Source organism: Astyanax mexicanus, chromosome 25 (genome assembly GCF_023375975.1).
Source record: "Astyanax mexicanus isolate ESR-SI-001 chromosome 25, AstMex3_surface, whole genome shotgun sequence".
In the NCBI taxonomy this organism is placed as follows: Eukaryota; Metazoa; Chordata; class Actinopteri; order Characiformes; family Acestrorhamphidae; genus Astyanax; species Astyanax mexicanus.
Window position 1 is genome coordinate 3740450 of NC_064432.1, and position 19551 is coordinate 3760000.

Here is a 19551-nt window from a genome sequence, read left to right on the forward strand (position 1 = left end):
TGTTCAGACGTCGTTTTCTTATCTGTGTTTCCATTATTGAGGCCACTGTCCCCTATTTAAATCCATTCACTCCAGGCCTTTTTCATTCCCCTTGAACACACACACACACAAATCCCACTCTATGTGGGCGTCACTTATCAATGACAATTAATCAATGCACTAATAGTGTCATATCAAGGATAGCAGAAACAGCAAGACCCCCACCCTCCGAACAAGTTCTAATCTCTCCATTTTCCCCCCCCTCCCTCCCTCCTCTTTCATTCTATCCCTCCTTCTCCAGCCCTCCTCCGTCCCCTGCGTATTGATTTGCTGTTTCTTTCTAATTGCTCTCCTGACAGGAAAACAATATGCCGCCAGGCGCTGCCTATGATTGCTTCGCCCTCATCATGCTGAAGAATTGCCGGCATGTTGGGGGCAGCTTCGCCAGCCGGGTGCTTCCTCTCGCGCTGTAGCACTCTCACTCTCACACTCACACTTACACTCACTCCATTCCATTACACCGATACGGAGGCTGCTAAATGCTGACGAATGTCCAACTATCAAGGTGGTCTTTCTCATCTAGGGCATCTCAACTAGTGGTTGAACACCTCAAGAAACACTGTAAAGAACTACCTGGCCAGTTCTTTACAGTGCTGGTTAACGGAAACCAGACATCCCACTTCTCCTGCAACTTCCGGAATTCTCCCATATATGGATAGATGCTCCCTCACACCAGAAAATCATAAAACGATATCGCTTAGCCACTTAGTCTGCTCTTTGGGTGGGATTTGAACTCCACTAGATAGGATTGAGATTTTGTGCTCGTGGGCTCCCCCTACAGTTGTAGAGTGTAATAAATGTTTCAGGCAGATTTTAGTTTCTCTTTCTCGTTTTCTGGCTTTCACAGACATATTCGGTCTCTTTCCAGCTTCTGGAAGCATGTTAGCATGTTAGTTCGTAAAGAATGAACCAGTAGTCCTTGTAGAACTGTTAGAACTACAGGTCGGAAAGCAGGTCGCAGTTCTCGCGAGCGATGGAGTCTGGTTTGAGCTCAAAATTAGGTTTTGGGTTGAAGTTAAGGTTATGGACCAGGGTGATTATTAAGATTCCATTTTAGTTTGGGGATGAGCTTTAGTGTAGGTGTAGAGCTAGGTTTTGGATTCAGGTTAAGTTTAGGAATAGAACCAGAGTGATTTTTAGGATTAGGTTTTGGATTGAGGTTAACTTTAGAACTAGGGCCAGAACAATTGTTAGGATTAGTCTTTGGGTTGAGGTTAAGGTTAGCAATAGGACCATGGTAATTAGGATTAGGCTTTAGATTGAGATTATGGTTAGGGTTAGGATTAGAGACAGATTGAGGGGTTTGGATTAGGTTAAGGGTTAAAGTTAGGGTTAGGATTATGGACAGGTTGAGGTGTTTGGATTAGGCTTTAGATTAAGGTTAAGGTTAGGGTTAGGATTAGGGACAGATTGAGGAGTTGGATTAGGTTAAGGGTTAAAGTTAGGATTAGGATTATGGACAGATTGAGGTGTTTGGATTAGGCTTTAGATTAAGGTTAAGGTTAGGGTTAGGATTAGGGACAGATTGAGGAGTTGGATTAGGTTAAGGGTTAAAGTTAGGATTAGGGACAGATTGAGGAGTTGGATTAGGCTTTAGATTGAGGTTAGAGTTAGGGTTAGGATTAGGGACAGATTGAGGGGTTGGATTAGGTTTTAGATTGTGGTTAGAGTTAGGATTAAGATTAGGGACAGATTGAGGAGTTGGATTAGGCTTTAGATTGAGGTTAGAGTTAGGGTAAGGATTAGGGACAGATTGAGGAGTTGGATTAGGTTTTAGATTGAGGTTAAGGTTAGGGTTTGGATTAGGGACAGATTGAGGGGTGGATTAGACTTTAGATTGAGATTAAGGTTAGGATTAGGATTAGGGACAGATTGAGGGGTTGGATTAGGTTTTAGATTGAGGTTAAGGTTAGGGTTAGGATTAGGGACAGATTGAGAGCTAGGACTAGGTTAAGTTTACGATGAATCTGTATTACGTTTTGCTGATGTAACATATGAACAGTACTTTCATCTTTTAATCTTTTAAGCAATACATGAACAACATATTATCAATATATATACATGTATACCCCAGAGGTGTTCAGAAGAGGTGTTTACTGATACTCTGTTAACATAAATAAAAAACATATAAATATATTTAAAATATTTATATCATGAGTGAATGTGCTAATAGGGTCATGGAGTGATTTTGTTACGGCGATGTGAAGTTTTTGGCTGATTTGCTGGAGCTCAGTTTTCGGGTAAAGCTCAGTTCTGCTTGGGTCTGTGCTAAGCTGAAAGTTGCAGAAAATGGCTTGGAGTAAGAAACGATGGTTTTAAATTAATAAGGCCTGCGAGGCCTTGCTCTCTCTTTCTTTCTCTCTCTCTCTCTCTCTCTCTCTCTTTTGCTGCGCTTCAAATTCAGTTTCATTGGTAAGGGCTGGAGGAAATCAGCCGTTTTTTTTTTTTCTTGTTGACATTAGCTTTCTGAAAAGCTCCATCGTTGGGGAAAGAGTGTCCCGGAGGACCCGGGCCCGCTGTGGCCGCGCTCTGTCCGCGCTCAGTGAATTGTAAATGTGATTTTTGCTTATCGTGGGCGTACAAGAGGGAGGCTGTTTACGGCATGAATGCTACCTCAACACGCTGCTTTCCTCTGTGACGCAAAACCAAATGTTGCAGACGCGATGCAGGCGCGCTTCTCCAATGCTAAACAGATTTAGCTTAGCCGCTAACACAGTGGGCCGGCATTTAGCATTTTTTTTGCTGCATCATTTTTGTTTTTGTTCTATATTTTATATTTTATAGCAAAGCTATTTTTTTATCTTTTTTTTTAAGAAGACCCAAACCTGAAGTTGATCAAATTTATTATCATGCAATTTAATAAAAAACAAATGGACAAATGATGAACCAAACAGAATTGGGAAAAAAAGTGGTTTACATTAACTAATATTCACATTAATAAATAAATAAACCAGGGGACTGTAAGTTTTTCTGTTACTGGCACTCACTCCTGTTACTGGCACTCACTCCTGTTACTGGCACTCACTCCTGTTACTGGCACTCACTCCTGTTACTGGAGCTCACTCCTGTTACTGGCACTCATACCCGTTACTGGCACTCACTCATGTTACTCGAACTCACTCCTGTTACTGGAACTCACTCCTGTTACTGGAACTCACTCTTGTTGCTTTTTATGTCATGAGTAACAGGACTGAAAGTAACAGGACTGTGTTTGTAGCATTGAATTAGCAAAAACATGAAAAATAGCTAACAAATAAAATCTAAGAATTAATTTAGGTAACAGGACTGAGTGTTGATGTTTATCTCCTCAGTCATTGTCACAATAAGATCATATATACAGAAAAAACATAAAATGAGGGACCTTTATTTTGGTCTTCCCATAATCTTCAAAAGAATCAGCTGATGTCACTTCCTGTTGTAGATCTGACTTGTTGTAGAATGTTCCAGATGTTTCTGATGGGGTAATGCATTATGGTAAAAGGACTGAGTGAAAAAAAAAACAGGGACACAACTCAAATATTATGTATTTATTATGAAAAATATATATTTTCAAAGCACAGATGGGTTTTGGAGTCACACAAAACGACAACGCAAAAAAAAAAATGTACATCTCTAAAGGATTTTATTAATTATATTTAATACTAAAGTTTAGAGTTAGAGAGTTGGGACAGGTTACAAATGCTATTTTTAAATAACATATCTTACTTTTGCAATCAGTTCCATGTACAAGACACTATGCTTAATGATAAAATGTATTTTAATGTTTTAAAGTAATTGTACGTAATTTATATGTCATTTCCTGGGGCCAGAAATGGCACAGATTCGGCAGAAAATGCCCTTTATTTTATTTAGACGTTATAAATGTGATACAATGTTTTTTTTTTAAACTATGCATACATTGCGATATATTGAATCGTAAACTCCCCTGTATCGTGATACGCTATGTGTTGTATTTGCCAAGTCCTATCCAACACACAGCCCTAACAAATGGACATATGGTCACTCTTTTGTTAGCAATATTAGCTTCGTATTTCTGAAACGAGTCAGATCTTGACGGATTCACTATGTTTTGAGATAAGAAGCGATTTGAAGACGGAAGGTTGGAAAGTTGTTTTACGGACTTCCTCCTTCACGTGTTTACACGAATGTTTTAATCCGAAGCGCTCATGATCTTGACGACCTTGCTCCTCACTCAGACGACTCAGGAGTTATCAACACCTCGAGTTATCAGCCTCCACAGGTCAATTATCATAATTACACAAATGCACAAAGTCACTTACCCTCTATCTCCGCCTCTGCGGGCCGCTCCCCTCAGACAGACAGTACCGGTGGAGTGTTTGAATACAATCTGCCGTTTGCCTTTGTTAGCTTGTCAGGGTCTTCAAGGGAGCCATTGTGCTCTAATATGACACTTTAATGGAAATGCTTTTTTTTTTTTTTTTCGTCCCTTAATGTTCTTCTTCGGTTCTGGAAGAAAAGCGCACTACTTGTAAACATATGCTGGGAGAGGATTTGGGCTGACATGTTATTATTATTATCCTTATTGCCGCTGTAGAACTTGTCTCAACAGTTGCGCTTAGCATGAGGGCGCATTATCCGAGCTAAACGCTTCGTTTATGGCTGGAAACGATTGGCTGAAAAGGTCAAGGGACGGGGACATAAGGGTGTCCAATATGGTTAGGCCATTTGGGGCTGGTGAGGGGTGATAGGGACTTCCAGTGGTGCAACCATAGTAATCAGTATCTGCATTGCTGCAAAGTCTAGGCTGCAGCAGCCAGAGTCCGAGAGAGCACAATTGGCCATGCTTTCTCTCGTTGGGCAAATGTTGGCGCTCTTTCCACAGTGATGTGGCATTAGTGATTAAATAAGTTTCAAAGATTTGTAAATGAACTCTGCTTCAGAGTTTTCATTTCCCGCCATTTTCCATTCCCCAATTTTTTTTCTCGCCTTTAACCTGTGCAAAGGAACGTGGGTAATCCAGCGCCACAAAGGACACCGAAGTACCAGGAACAGAAACTAGGGTCAAGATTTTGGGTTTAAGTTTAGTTTGTTTAGTAACATTGTTGCTAGGGTACGAGCAGAATATGTCAAACATTTTTGGCTTAATTTCAATATTTAGCTCTAGAAAAAATTAAGAAATCACTACAGTTTCTGAATCCGTTTCTCTGATTTTGCTATTTATAGGTTTATGTTTGAGTAAAATGAACATTGTTGTTTTATTCTATAAACTACAAACAACATTTCGCCCAAATTCCAAATTATTCCAAAGTATTGTCATTTAAAGCATTTATTTGCAGAAAATGAGAGAAAATGAGAAATGGCGGAAATAAAAAAACAGATGCAGCTCAGAATTCAGAAATCAATATTTGGTAGAATAACCCTGTTTTTTTATCACAGTTTTCAGGCATGTTCTCCTCCACCAGTCTTACACACTGTTTTTGGATAACTTTATGCTGCTTTACTCCTGGTGCAAAAATTCAAGCAGTTCAGTTTGGTTTGATGATCAGCTTGTGATCATCCATCTTCCTCTTGATTATATTCCAGAGGTTTTCAATGTGGTAAAATCAAAGAAACTCCAGAGCTGTATATTTGAAGAGATTGGAACCATATAATCCATATTTCTTACAAAGCGATTTTGATTTAGGTCCTAAAAAGATGACGATAAAAGATGTCTGATTACCCTACAATGGAGAGCTTCACAGGGTACTTTCCTCAACATGAACAATGCTACAAAAAAAAACACATTTTGATGGCGCAAAATTGAGCTTTCCACCGATAGTCATCTAATTAATTACATTCTTACGAGGCTAATTTGAGAATTTACTTGACATTTTCATTAGCGGCTAGCCTATTGATCAAGTGGCAGGCACGGCCACCGAATAATTAATCTGCGTGCCATGTTCTGTTAAAAAGGCTTCTGTAAAATACAGGCCTTTCATCCAGCGCTTGTTCTTTGCTTTGCTTTGTTAGCGAATGATTAGCATTATCCTAGCCTTGGAAATTACCTCAGAGGTGTGACAATGGAGGGTTGTTTAGTATCAGTATAGTTCGGTACCTCCGCCTCGGCCTTGTGGACCTCGAAACTCGAGACAATGTTCCGGACCCTCCCCCTGCCATTGATCTCTCTGAGGTCAGGATCATCAATCAGAGGGAATGGCCATTTTCCCACCAGTTATTTGACTATAATGTCATTAGCGCAGCGTGCCAATTGAGTGTCGACACTCATGTATAAGCTGCAATTACCCCAGAATGTTCTGGTTGAAGAGGATAATAAGATGGCCAGGCATTAGCTTAATGAGCTGCAGGGTGGCTAACACTTGGGTGGCTTCAAAAGTATTGGGACGCACTGAACAGGGAAGGGTTTCTTTTGCTAGAGTTTGAAAAATTACTGTAAAGAATTTATGATTTCCATTGCATTGAATGAAAATCAAAGCATTAGCAGAGACCAAATTATGACCGGGAATTTGCGTAGTGCCCAACCCAGCGTCTGTTCAAGGGCAAAGTCCTAACTTTTAACAAAAAAGCCAGATCTTCAGAGCTTCCTTTTGGGGAAATCTTCCATTGATTAGCAGATCGGTGCAAGTGCAGTAGCTAAAGACCCAAACCGTATTAAAGAGCCAAACTGTAATGTAGAGCCAGGCTCAGATTACAACCTGTATTCTCTCTGTGGTCGGCAAGAGCTGAGCTTTAACCACGGCTGGTTTGTTTACCCAAGAACCAGCACATGTCCGCAATCAAGCAAGAATGCTATCCAGCATGAATTAGCATTCAACATGGCGGCTCTAGCTTCTCCACCTCAACAAATAACCTCTGCGATTCCAGACACCCAGGTGGAACGTCAGGAACAGTCCAGTGGCTGGAAAGGTACCCATGGACGTAGGTTAAGGGAGGCAGTAGGAAACTGTCCTATGGACCCAGGCTCTGTGAAGTCCCAGGCCAGCTCAGGGCTCTAGGCAATTGATAGTTGATAGATGACGTTGACACTGCAGGCCATTCCAGGTATTCCGATGACTGGTAAGAGCTCAGCTTCCACTTTGGCCTCCTAGGACTCAAGGTCCCAATCTTTACCACTGCACATTTGTGGCCCAGGGTCAGGGGCAATGCACCTGGGAACAAGGACAGGCTGTGTGGGCTCTGTACGTATCCTTGGAAACCTTGGAAGTTTGAGAAGCTTTTTTAGATCTCTTTTGCATTTCCTGCATTGACAGTCGCAGAGTTTTATAACCAGTCGTTGTCTGGAAGGGCCCAGACCAGCTCAGGGCTCTGTCTAGGCAATTGATTGGTTTAGTAGAGACGCTGATGCTTAAGGCAATTCCAGGCATTTCTGTTTCCTGGTGACTAAAAAGAGCTCAGCTTTCATTTTCGCCTCCTGGGACTCTTAAGGTGTCATCCCCACCCCTGCAAATTTGGCCCAGGGTTTGGGACAGGCTCTATGGGCTCTGAACAAACCTCAGAAACCTTGGAACTTTGAGTAGACATTGGTTCTTTAATTGCTTTCTGGTTCTTTAGATCTTCTTCTTTTGCTCTCTACCTCCCTCTCGTTCCCTCGTTTGCCCTATATCCATTGTACTTAGCAGCAGGAAGGCATTCGTAATATCAGCCCAAGTCCGAGCATAACATTAGCTAGCCCATTAACCTGCCAGAGGAAGCCACTCTAAATCCTCTCTGGCCGGTCAGGCCGTTTGGCTGCCAGTGACCCGCTGGCCATGGCAGGACGTAGGAGGGACGTGGCTAATGGGTGTCTCCGGCTGCAGACGAAAGATTAAAACAAAAGACTCTGCACATTAGTCCTCGCTTCATCTGCCTGAGTTACCATAGAGATAGCTGTCTCCTGCCGCGAACGGCCACGAAGATGAAGTGTGAGACTGGAGTGCGCCCCGTAATCAAAAATACATCAAGGTGCCTCTGCTGCGTTCTTTTAACTTTAATTGGAACTTTGTTCGCAGGGAGGGAGAGAGCAATAGAGACAACTTTAGCTCCTACAGGCCTCAGTGAGCTGGAAGAATAAGGTAATAGGAGTAGTGGTGGTTAGGGATGTAATGTAAATCATATTTTTATCGTTATCTCGGTATGAGTTTTCATGAAAAACACATTGGAAGAGCTGCATTAAGATGTATGAAATTAATTATGTGGCACAACTAGGCTGGAGGTAGAGTGAGGTAGATTAAGGTAGAGCAAGACAGCAAGACAGAGTGAGGTAGAGTTAGAAAGAGTGAGGTTGAGCAAGGTAAACCAAGGAGGAGTGAGACAGACTAGAGTAGAGTGAGGCAGAGTGAGACAGAGGTAGAGCTAAGTAGAATAAGGCAGAACAAGGTAGACAGGCAGAGTCAGCTAGACTGAAGTAGAGTGAGGTAAAGTGAGACAGCGAGATAGAGCAAGGTAAAGTGAGGTTGAGAAAAATAGTGTGGTAGAAGTAGAAGTCATGGTAGAGAGAAGTAGAGTAATACAGAATGAGGCAAAGTAAGGCCGAGTGAGCTGGGGTGAGACTGAGTGAGTCAGAGCAGGTTAGAGTAAGGTAGAGTGAGACAGAGGCAGAGCTAGGTAGAGTGAGACAGGTAGAGCTAGGTAGAGTGAGGCAGAGGTAGAGCTAGGTAGAGTGAGACAGAGGTAGAGCTAGGTAGAGTGAGACAGAGGTAGAGCTAGGTAGAAGAGACAGAGGTAGAGCTAGGAAGAGTGAGACAGGTAGAGCTAGGTAGAGTGAGGCAGAGGTAGAGCTAGGTAGAGTGAGACAGAGGTAGAGCTAGGTAGAGTGAGACAGAGGTAGAGCTAGGTAGAGTGAGACAGATGTAGAGCTAGGTAGAGTGAGGCAGATGTAGAGCTAGGTAGAGTGAGGCAGAGGTAGAGCTAGGTAGAGTGAGACAGTGGTAGAGCTAGGTAGAGTGAGACAGGTAGAACTAGGTAGAGTGAGACAGGTAGAGTGAGGTAGAGTGAGACAGAGGTAGAGCTACGTAGAGTGAGACAGAGGTAGAGCTAGGTAGAGTGAGACAGCGGTAGAGCTAGGTAGAGTGAGACAGAGGTAGAGCTAGGTAGAGTGAGACAGAGGTAGAGCTAGGTAGAGTGAGACAGAGGTAGAGCTAGGTAGAGTGAGACAGAGGTAGAGCTAGGTAGAGTAAGGCAGAGGTAGAGCTAGGTAGAGTGAGACAGAGGTAGAGCTAGGTAGAGTGAGACAGAGGTAGAGCTAGGTAGAGTGAGACAGAGGTAGAGCTAGGTAGAGTGAGACAGGTAGAGCTAGGTAGAGTGAGGCAGAGGTAGAGCTAGGTAGAGTGAGACAGAGGTAGAGCTAGGTAGAGTGAGACAGGTAGAGCTAGGTAGAGTAAGGCAGAGGTAGAGCTAGGTAGAGTGAGACAGAGGTAGAGCTAGGTAGAGTAAGGCAGAGGTAGAGCTAGGTAGAGTGAGACAGAGGTAGAGCTAGGTAGAGTGAGACAGGTAGAGCTAGGTAGAGTGAGACAGACTGAAGTAAAGTGAGAGAGGCAGAGTGAGGTAGATTAAGGGAGAGCAAGACAGAGTGAGGTAGAGCAAGGTAAATAGAGGAAGAGTGAGACAGACTGAAGTAGAGTGAGGCAGAGTGACGGAGAGTAGAGGTGTGTTTTTATCAGTGCTGAATCCAGGCTGAAGTTGCGGGATGTCTGCACTGGTCTCCTGGCTTTATTTTAAGGCCCCATGTCCTACAACTTTCTTCTATTTCCTTTCTTTTCTCCCTGAGGTCCACTCTTGACGTTTCTGCAGGTTTTATGACCCAAAAACACTCATAATTCACTTTTACACGGCCGTTTTCCAACCTCATCTTCCAGTCTTCATCCCTCAGGAAGGTGCATGTCTAACCGGCCTTTAGGGACTCGCTCCAAAGCAAAAATCTGTTTTTTTCTCTTCGTATCACTTATTTTAAGCTAAAATCATAAATTACTCTACAGTATTAATGCAGTTAAATTAACTTCAAAGTCAAATAAGTGCTGGATGTTAATCTACACAGATTTCTCTCCTGAAAACTGTTTATTTTGGTGAGTAGAGCTCTTCTGTTTATTCACAGTAAGCTTAGATTTTCAGATTTCCAAGAAGGCTAGTCGCAGTTAGCGCTAGTAGATGCTGCCCAACAGAGCTACACTGAGAAACGGTTCACTGCACGTAGCTTGTTTTACTACGGTAAACACACAGACTACAGTCTGATAATACTCACCTCTGAACAGTAAAAGAGCTAGCGCTTAGTGCAGTTAGCGGGTAATACTAATGCTGCTCCAGCCTTGGTGCTGGAGAACTTTACTGAAACTTTATTAATTATAAGGCGTTTAAGGATTTTAAGTGTGCCTTTTACAGCTCTGGAAAAAATATTTGGTGGACCAAAACCCTGGTGGTTCTTAATCACAGTTTTCGTGCATCTTGACATCATGTTCTCTCCTCCACCAGTCTTACACACTGCTTTTGGATAACTTTATGCTGCTTTACTCCTGGTGCAAAAAATCAAGCAGTTCAGTTTGGTGGTTTGATGATCAGCTTGTGATCATCCATCTTCCTCTTGATTATATTCCAGAGGTTTTCAATTTGGTAAAATCAAAGAAACTCGTCATATTTAAGTGGTCTCTTATTTTTTTTTTTTATAGCTTTAGTTACCACATAGAGACTTCTTGTACTTTTTTCATCAAAGTCTTGTTTTAAGAGAAGCACATAAAAAAAAAACTCCTTCACTGTAATATTTAATACTTTATTTTCAGGCGTTTGAAACGCACAGCAGGCTTCATTAACCATTACAGAAAGAATTCTGCAAGATAAATGACATGAAACATGAAACACAAGGACCAAATGAAGAAGTTTCTTAAAGCCTGAGAGGAAAGTGAGGCGCGCGTTCTGAACTGCCGGGAACTGATAAAAACTACTGGCTGTTGAATTTCTGCAGCTGATTTGATGCGGTATAGAGGCTGCGTCTGCGGGACCCGGGCTCGGCCTCCTCCCGGACGCTCTTCCGCAGCTTCTGCCCCACTTCTGTCTCTGAGCTGTTGATCTTCCAGCACTGATCATTTATTCATGAGCCGGGGGGGGGGAGCAGGGCGGGGGAGGGGGGGGGGGATGAAGAGGGGCGAGCGATGTACAAAATGTTCAGCAAGTCTTCATCAAAACGAACTCGCCCGAGCGTTTGAGAGGATGTCAGAGCATCCTGCTTTCAGCTCCTGCTAATTGCTAGCTTCCTTCATTCGCTCCTTTTCATCCCTCGCTTCTTCCTTCCTCCACTTTCTCTGGCACAGTTTTTTGGGGAACGCACTTTTATGCACTTCACGCTACATCAGAACCTCACTGCCCGAGTTAAAAGTAACTTCTTACAGTTAAAAGATACTAGCATTAAAATATGGCGATCGCCATTAAAAGTCAAATTGTACAATAAAACACACAACTGTTGTTACATCAAAATAAAAATAAAAAAATTAACGATATATTACTTTGATAAAAGTGACGAAGTGACTAAAATGCATCATGTAACATTAAAATTTTAACTGACAATCAAGGTAACTTTTTTTTTTATTACTAACAACATAACAGTTTTTACCTTAAAGCATAGTTGCAATTAAATGTAACTTAGTACATTATATTTTATTTTTAAAAAAATACTGCTGTGAATAGTAACGTTTTGCAAGCAAATATAACAATGCCTACAACATTTTTTCCTGTTACATTTTATTACATTATCACAATATATATATATATATATTTTTAATTCAGTCTTTTGTCAATATCGCCAAAAGTATCGGTATCGGAAAAAAAAAAAAGAAATATTGCGATATTATTTTAGGGAAAAAATAACTAATTATCACATCAGGGTACTACTTTTTTAGCTGTTTTTAGCTGTTTTTAGTAAAAGAAAAATTCACACTGTTCTTATTTCCCATTATGTATCTATAATATCAGATTATATCATTAATTTGACTTTAATATATATGAATATATGGATATATTTGAAGTGCATTATTAGTATCAATAGTATCTGGATGGCATTCTGGATCATTGACTGTCCATTCTGTTACAAATCTGAAAAAAAAAAGTTGTATTTATTTTTTTTTACATCTCAGTGTTGTGCTATATCATATTATATATCATATGTTATAAAAAATATCATATATTTTTTATTTTGTTGCAGTAGTGTATTTTCTCAATATATATATATATATTTTTTTTATTTCAGTGTTTTTTCAATATCGCCAAAAGTATCGTTATCGCGAAAATATCGCCCACTCCTGATCACTGGTGGAGTGCTCACCGCGGTGCTGTGGTCACAAACACTGCGTTCAGCTTCGCCTCTCCTTCATCCCTCTGTCTTTTCCGGTTGGCCGGTCGGTGGGCCGTAGGTGGTCTGACCGGAGGCGGTTGCCATGGCTTTGTGGGTTGCCGTGGCGAGCAGGGGTGCTTTATGGCAGTGGGTGAGTAAAAGCCTGTGTGCGCCGCCGTAAATCCCCGGCCTTGATCGATCTCCAGGCAATATTACTAAGAGCGCTCGGCTTCGGAGGAAGCCACTCGTCATTCAGAAGCCGTGATTAAGGGTCTGCTTGATTACGGTACATTCGGTGGAGCTCTCGCGCCCTCTCTCTCTCTCTCTCTCTCTCTCTCGCGCTCTCTCTCTCTCACTTTCTCTCACTTTCTCTTTCTCTCCAGGGCCCAGTTATTTCAAATGTAGAGATTTCCACATTAGCTCTTATCCTGTAGAACTCCTTACCCCTGTCCCAATCATCCGAGCCCACAACACCCAAACACACACTCTCACACTTACACACACACTCACACACACTTACACACTTCTTCCTCTTTTCCAGAATCAATCAGCGCTCCCTCCAGAGTGGCCTCAAATCTAGCGAAGCAGCCGCCATAAGCCGGAGAAATCTCCGAGTGCTTATTTTGGAATTGGGTCGCATTTATTCCACTTTAACAGCGAGGACTTCCCGCCCTTACCCTTGTTAGCGCTGCTATGCTAATATACCTGTATTTCCCCCTACAGTCTGTCTCTCTCTCTTTCACTCACTAACTCACTCTGTTTTCCATCCATCTCTCTCGCTCTCTCTCTCGCTCCCTCTCTCTCTCTCTCTCTCTCTCTCCGGGGGCTTGACGTAGGGGGGGGGGGGGGTGGCTGGTTATTTTAAGGACGCGTGGGAGACTTATTGGATTTTTTTTCTTCTCCAGCCCAACCTGTAGGAGAAGCAGCTCATCTGAGATAAGTGAAGCTGTTACTCAGCGCCGCCTCTTCCCGTTCCCAGACGCTAAGCTCCGTGCCGGCACGCTCCACGTTCACCCCGTGATTCACGCCCGCCGCTGAAAGGGAGGAGGCAACTGGTGGCTGTAAAGGAATAGTTCGGCGGAAAAATCCGATTTGCCCAAATCCCACTCCCACTCCTTTCCCATAGGAGCTAGCAGGCTAACGTAGCTTAAGAATCAACTGTTATCATGATGCTAATGGTTAACTAGAAACGTGTAGAAGAGATTTTGGCCTCATGTTGGTTTACCAGTATTCTATTGTTCTAAACACAACAAATGGTGGTTTAAGGTGGTCTGGCTTTGGCCAAACAGTAGTTTGAACCGGAATGGTACAAGTGTGGCACTGGTCGACCAGTATACCATTGTTCCATGATAGTTCATGATGTGAACAATCATGTAAACCAAACAAATGGTGTTTAAAATGCTCTGAGGCTATATTAGCAATGGTTGCCAGTCTACTATAATTGGGGTCCCATCCTCATAGTCAAATAACCGAACCCTTTAACCAACCAAAGAACCATTCCAGATCTATCTTGGTTGAATTAGAACCATTGTTCTTAGTGAAGAAGCTTTCTGTACTTTGTTTACCTCTACCTGACTCTCTACCCCCCCTCTCTCTCTCTTTCTACCTCTTTCTAACTCTACATCTGTCTGTTATTCTGCCTTTCTACTTCTGTTTCTCAAGATTTTGGAATTTAGAAATGAGTTTAGAATCAATCAGGCGACACTTTGCTCTATTTACACCATGCTCCAAACTTTAGTGACTGGTTTTCACCACAGATATATAAACTAGTATACTAGGGAACTGACTACACATTGACGGTGAGTGTTTATAGAGTGGAGAACACACCGAAACGCAAATAGATTGTGCTAGCAGCCATAAAAGAAGTAGAACCTATGTTCAAAATGCAACAAGTTCTGGTTTACACTGGTCTGACATTGGTCTGATACTGTTTGGCCACCAACTTTCCATGGTACTAGTGTGGTATTAGTGTGGGACTGATCAACCATTGGTAAACCATTGCTTTCAACCAAAGAAATAATGGTTTAAGATGGTATGGTCTAAAGCTGTATTGGCACTACTGGTTGCCAGTCTACCCTAATAGATTCCCATCCTTGTAATCGAACAACCGAACCCTTTAACCAACCACCAACCAACAAACCATTCAAGAGGTTGAGTAGTTATAGATATTGAACCCTTGTGGAATCATCTTCTTTCCAAGCGCCGGTCAGTGTCGTACCTCTACAGTCTGGCATCAGTCTTGAATCCGCAATGCTGGGCCCAAACGAGTCATTAACGAGGAGCTGGAGGCAGAATCCTGCTGTGTTTCATGGGTAGTTCTTTGTCTCTCATCCACAAAATGTAGCTGTGGAGTGAAAGGAGGTATGACTAGCTGGCTGGCGGGACATGCTCAGCTGATTCGGCGCTAATTCGGCTTGTTAGAAATGATTGCTTTGTTATCACTGCCAGCACTTTGTGCGCGAGCCTCGTGAGCAACATAGTGCTATGGCGCATTAGTTCTAATGAACTGCTCCATATGCTGTAAATCTCCTCTGGATGAGCAGCGTTAACCGAGTACAGGCACACACATGCACGTCCCCGCCACTGCCGCCGCCACTGCCGCCGCCGCAGCAGCCGCCACCGCTTTGTTTCCCGCCCTAGATGAGATGAGGACGACTGCTCCGAGCTGCCAATTGAATATTCCGGAGACATTGAAATCGGCTTCAATGCAGACCGGCCTGCCGAGAGGCCTAGCACCAAACCATGCATAATGACATAATTAGAGGCATTCACGGCCTTGTCTAACAACCTGCCTTGCGCACGGCTTCCGCATTCAACACCGTCTCTACCCGCCAGTGGCCAAATCTCCGTAGCGCTCTCACAGTCCCTGCATGACTAAGAACACTGGCCACTTTCTCCTCCAAAAGTGCTGCTCTTACGCCTGCAGATCAGCCTCTGCGGCAGAGCTGCACTCTCTTAACCAATCAGACTCCACCCTGTTCTGCCTCTTTCTTTCTTTCTTTCTTTCTTTCTTTCTGCCTCTACCTCTCTTCCTCTCTACATATACTTATATATCTCTTCCCGCTCTTTCTGACACTCTTTCTCCCTCTCTGCCTCTCTTTCTGTCTCTCTCTTTCTACCTCTGCCTCTACATGTCTCCCTCTCTCTACATCTGCTTATTTATCTCTTTCTCACTATCTCTCTCTGTACCTCACCCTCACTTTCTCCCACTCTTTCTCCCTCTCTGCCTCTCTTTCTGTCTCTCTCTTTCTACCTCTGCCTCTACATGTCTCCCTCTCTCTACATCTGCTTATTTATCTCTTTTTCACTCTCTCTCTCTCTGTACCTCTCCCTCTCTTTCTCCCACTCTTTCTCCCTCTCTGCCTCTCTCTCTCTCTCTCTTTCTACCGCTGCCTCTACATCTCTCCCTCTCTCTACATCTGCTTATTTATCTCTTTTTCACTCTCTCTCTCTCTGTACCTCTCCCTTTCTTTGACACTATTTCTGCCTTTCTCTTTCTGCCTCCACTTCTCTCTATTTCTGCCTTTCTGCTTCCCTTTTACAACCTTTTCTCTCTTTTTACTGTACCTCTTACTCCCCCTCTTTCTGTTTCTATACCTCTTTAGCAGTCTCTTGCTGCTTCTCTGCCTCTACATCTCTCTTTCTACCAGTCTTCCTCTCTGTCTCTACATCTCTTTCACTCTCCATTTGCTCTTTCTCGCTCTTCCTTCTCTGTACCTTCCTGTTTCTCCCTCTCTGCTTCACTGCCTTTACATCTCTTCCTCTACCACTCTTTCTGCCTCTCTTTCTGTCTCTCTCTTTCTACCTCTGCCTCTACATGTCTCCCACTCTCTACATCTGCTTATTTATCTCTTTTTCACTCTCTCTCTCTGAACCTCTCCCTCTTTTTGACACTATTTTGGCCTTTCTCTTTCTGCCTCTACCTCTCTCTCTCTCTTTCTAATTCTGCCTTTCTGCTTCTCTTTTTACTGTACCTCTTTCTCCCCCTCTTTCTGTTTCTATACCTCTGTATCAGTCTCTCTCTGCCTCTCTGCCTCTACATCACTCTTTCTACTAGTCTTTCTCTCTGTCTCTACATCTCTTTCACTCTCCATTTGCTCTTTCTCGCTCTTTCTGTGTACCTCCCTGTATCTCTCTGCTTCACTGCCTTTACGTCTCTCCCTCTACCACTCTTTCTTTCTTTCTCTCTCTCTCTGCCTCTATTTTGTCTCTCTTCTTCTACCTCTACCTCTTTGTCTCTAATTCTGCCTTTCTGCTTTCCTTTCTCAAGACGTTTTCTCTTTTTTACCTATGCTTCTACATCTTTCTCTCTCTCTCTACCTCCATACCTACATGCATCCCTTTTTTCCTCTACCACTCTTCCTCACTCTCTCACCCTCTCTCTCTACAGCTACTCCTACTCTTTCTGTACCTCTAGCTGACTCTCTTCTCTACTTCTCTCTCTCTCTTTCTACCTCTACATTAGGGCTGCATTATATTGAAAGAAATTGAAATCGCATTGTTATTTTTTTCTGCAATATATATTGCGATATTACACAATGCAGGACCTGTGACGACATTTAAATGCCCTTTTAAAAAGTAAATAAGTGTTTTTTTTCTGGGATTAAAAGCGTAATTCCAGCTGTAACTGGAAATATCTGTGCTAAACTGTGCAGAACTGAGGTGCACAGGCTTTGGACAAGCTTGGACTATTGCTTATGCGCACATCGCGATGTCGAGGCTTAAACGATAAATCGTGCAGCCCTACTCTACATCTCTATCTCTTATTCTGCCTTTCTACCTCTGTTTCTCAAGATTCTTCCTCTGAATCTGCCTTTGCCTGTACATGTCTTTCCTCTGCTTCTGTATTTCCTCTGATTTGGGGTTAACCTGGTGCACGCTCAGGTATTTCTGGACTTTGGAGCTCCAGGATTGGTCGTGAGGATAAGCTGTAATCATGAGTCCTCCTGACAGCAGCTGCAGTGGAAGTTAAATACTGTATGCACGGTTAAGTCCAGGCAAAGTCAGACTGGTTGTCACATGGCTGTTTCCATGGAAACGCCGGTCTCACCTTGCCTGGGGCGGACCCGGGGCCCGTGTGGTTATTTCCGGGCCGGTTTTGGGTCTGGAGCGCCGGTGCTGCTGGTTGGGTGAGCGTGGGAGTGAACTGTAGAAGAGGAAACCATCAGCTCACAACCATCAGACTGAACTGAAGACCGGAGCAGATGCTTACTGTTTTAATCACCACCCTGCAGCTCTCTCTCTCTCTCTACCTCTAATTCTCTCTCTCTACCGCTCTCTCTATATCTACCTCTAATTCTCTCTCTCTATCTCTCTCTATATATCTACCTCTAATTCTCTCTCTCTCTCTCTACATCTCCCTCTCTCTCTATCTAACTCTAATTCTCTTTCTATCTCTCTCTCTATATCTACCTCTAATTCTCTCTCTCTCTATCTCTCTCTATCTACCTCTAATTTTCTCTCTGTCTCTATGTCTCTTTTTCTCTCTCTAGATCTCTCTCTTCGTCTCTTTTTCTTTCAATCCTCTCTCTCTACCTCTACTTCTCTCTCTTTTTCCCTCTGTCTCCCTTTCTCTACCTCTGTCTCCCCTCTCTCTCTCTCTCTCTGCCTCTCTATCTCTATCTCTATTTCTCTTTCAATCTGTCTCTGTGCCTTTCTCTGATTCTCTCTCCTGCCTTTTTATCTCTAACTCTATCTGTCTCACTCTCTTTATCTACCTCTAATGTTCTCTCTCCCTCTCCACATCTCTCTCTCTATCTACCTCTCATTTTCTCTCTCTGTCTCCCATTCTCTACCTCTGTCTCCCCTCTCTCTTTTACTCTCTCTGCCTGTCTGTCTCTAACTCTATCTCTCTCTCAATCTGTCTCTGTGCCTTTCTCTTTCTCTCTCTCTGATTCTCTCTCTCTCTGCCTCTTTATCTCTAACTCTATCTCTCTCACTCTCTTTCTCTATCACTATTTTTTTTTCTCTCTCGCACTGATTCTCTCTCTCTCTCTTATCTACCTCTAATGTTCTCTCTCTCTCTCTACATCTCTCTCTCTATCTACCTCTCTTTTTCTCTCTGTCTCCCTTTCTCTACCTCTGTCTCCACTCTCTCTGCCTGTCTATCTATAACTCTATCTCACTCTCAATCTGTCACTGTGCCTCTCTTTCTCTCTGATTCTCTCTCTGTCTCTCTCTGTCTCTGTCTCTCTCTCTGCTAGTAGCAGGTGTCTGGCAGTCTCTCGCTCCAATCACTCATCTCTGTGTGTTTTATTGGATGGTTAAAGATCGTCATTCGGTGGTAAAAGTGTCGCTCTGGTTGCTCCAAACCGAAGTCGTCATGCGTTTCGGTCATTAGTGTTTACGGTCTCTCTCGTAGACCCCCGTCACGTCCACCCACCCCCCCATCCCTCGCACCCCCCCCCCCCATCCCTCGCACCCCCGCAGCCAAAGTCTTTCTTTTAGGAGCGGATGGTAAAAATGGAGATTAGAGTTGTGTAGCAGAACGCTAACTTTCCCACCTGCTCAACACCAGCTATCAGATGCCTCCATTGCCTGTCTGTTGAGTTGCTTAGCGATAGAGCAAACCGCTAGGCCTGTCACAATAATAACATTATCCAGTTATCTTTCAATAAATTGACATGACCACAATCAGTTTAATGATCGTGATATCGTCTATTGTGTTTGCACTTACAAAATGCACTTAAATACATTGTGACTGTGGGCATGGCCACCATGACCTGGTAGTGTAAAAAGGACAAAAGACACATCAAAATTGCCCTCCATCAACAACCCAGTGCAGCTCTAGTCTGCGTATCTGGAGTGAAGGCTAAGGGTCTTTATGCCGGTCCAACGTGGGCCAGCTGGGACAAACCGGGGTTGCACATCATGGGGTGGGGTGGACCCACGGTTCCCCTGCTGCCATACTTCGCAATGTGTATGTATATATATATATATATATATATATATATATATATATATATATATATATACACACAAAAGGGTTATGATATTATGATTATCTATTGTCGTTATATTAGTCCATTTAAACAATAACGTTTATCGCTATAATTTTTGGGACAATTAATCGTTCGCAAAAAATTGTTATCTTGACAGGCCTACCAATCACCCATCCAATCAGAGTCCAGGGAATGGAACACAATACACAGCGATGGGTGATAGTCGGTGTTTCTAATAAATTGGCCATCAGTGAGTGGAAGTAGAAGGTACATAGTAGGTGTTTCTAATAAAGTGGCCATCATCAGTGAGTGGAAGTAGAA

The 19551-nt window shown here is 43.0% G+C and overlaps 1 protein-coding gene across 1 annotated transcript in view; it reads left to right on the plus strand.

Annotated features, from left to right (window-relative positions):
- The window catches only part of LOC103030587 (zeta-sarcoglycan), a 252382-nt gene that overhangs the window by 109768 nt on the left and 123063 nt on the right, over window positions 1-19551 (plus strand). The gene's annotated exons all lie outside the window — the stretch shown is intronic.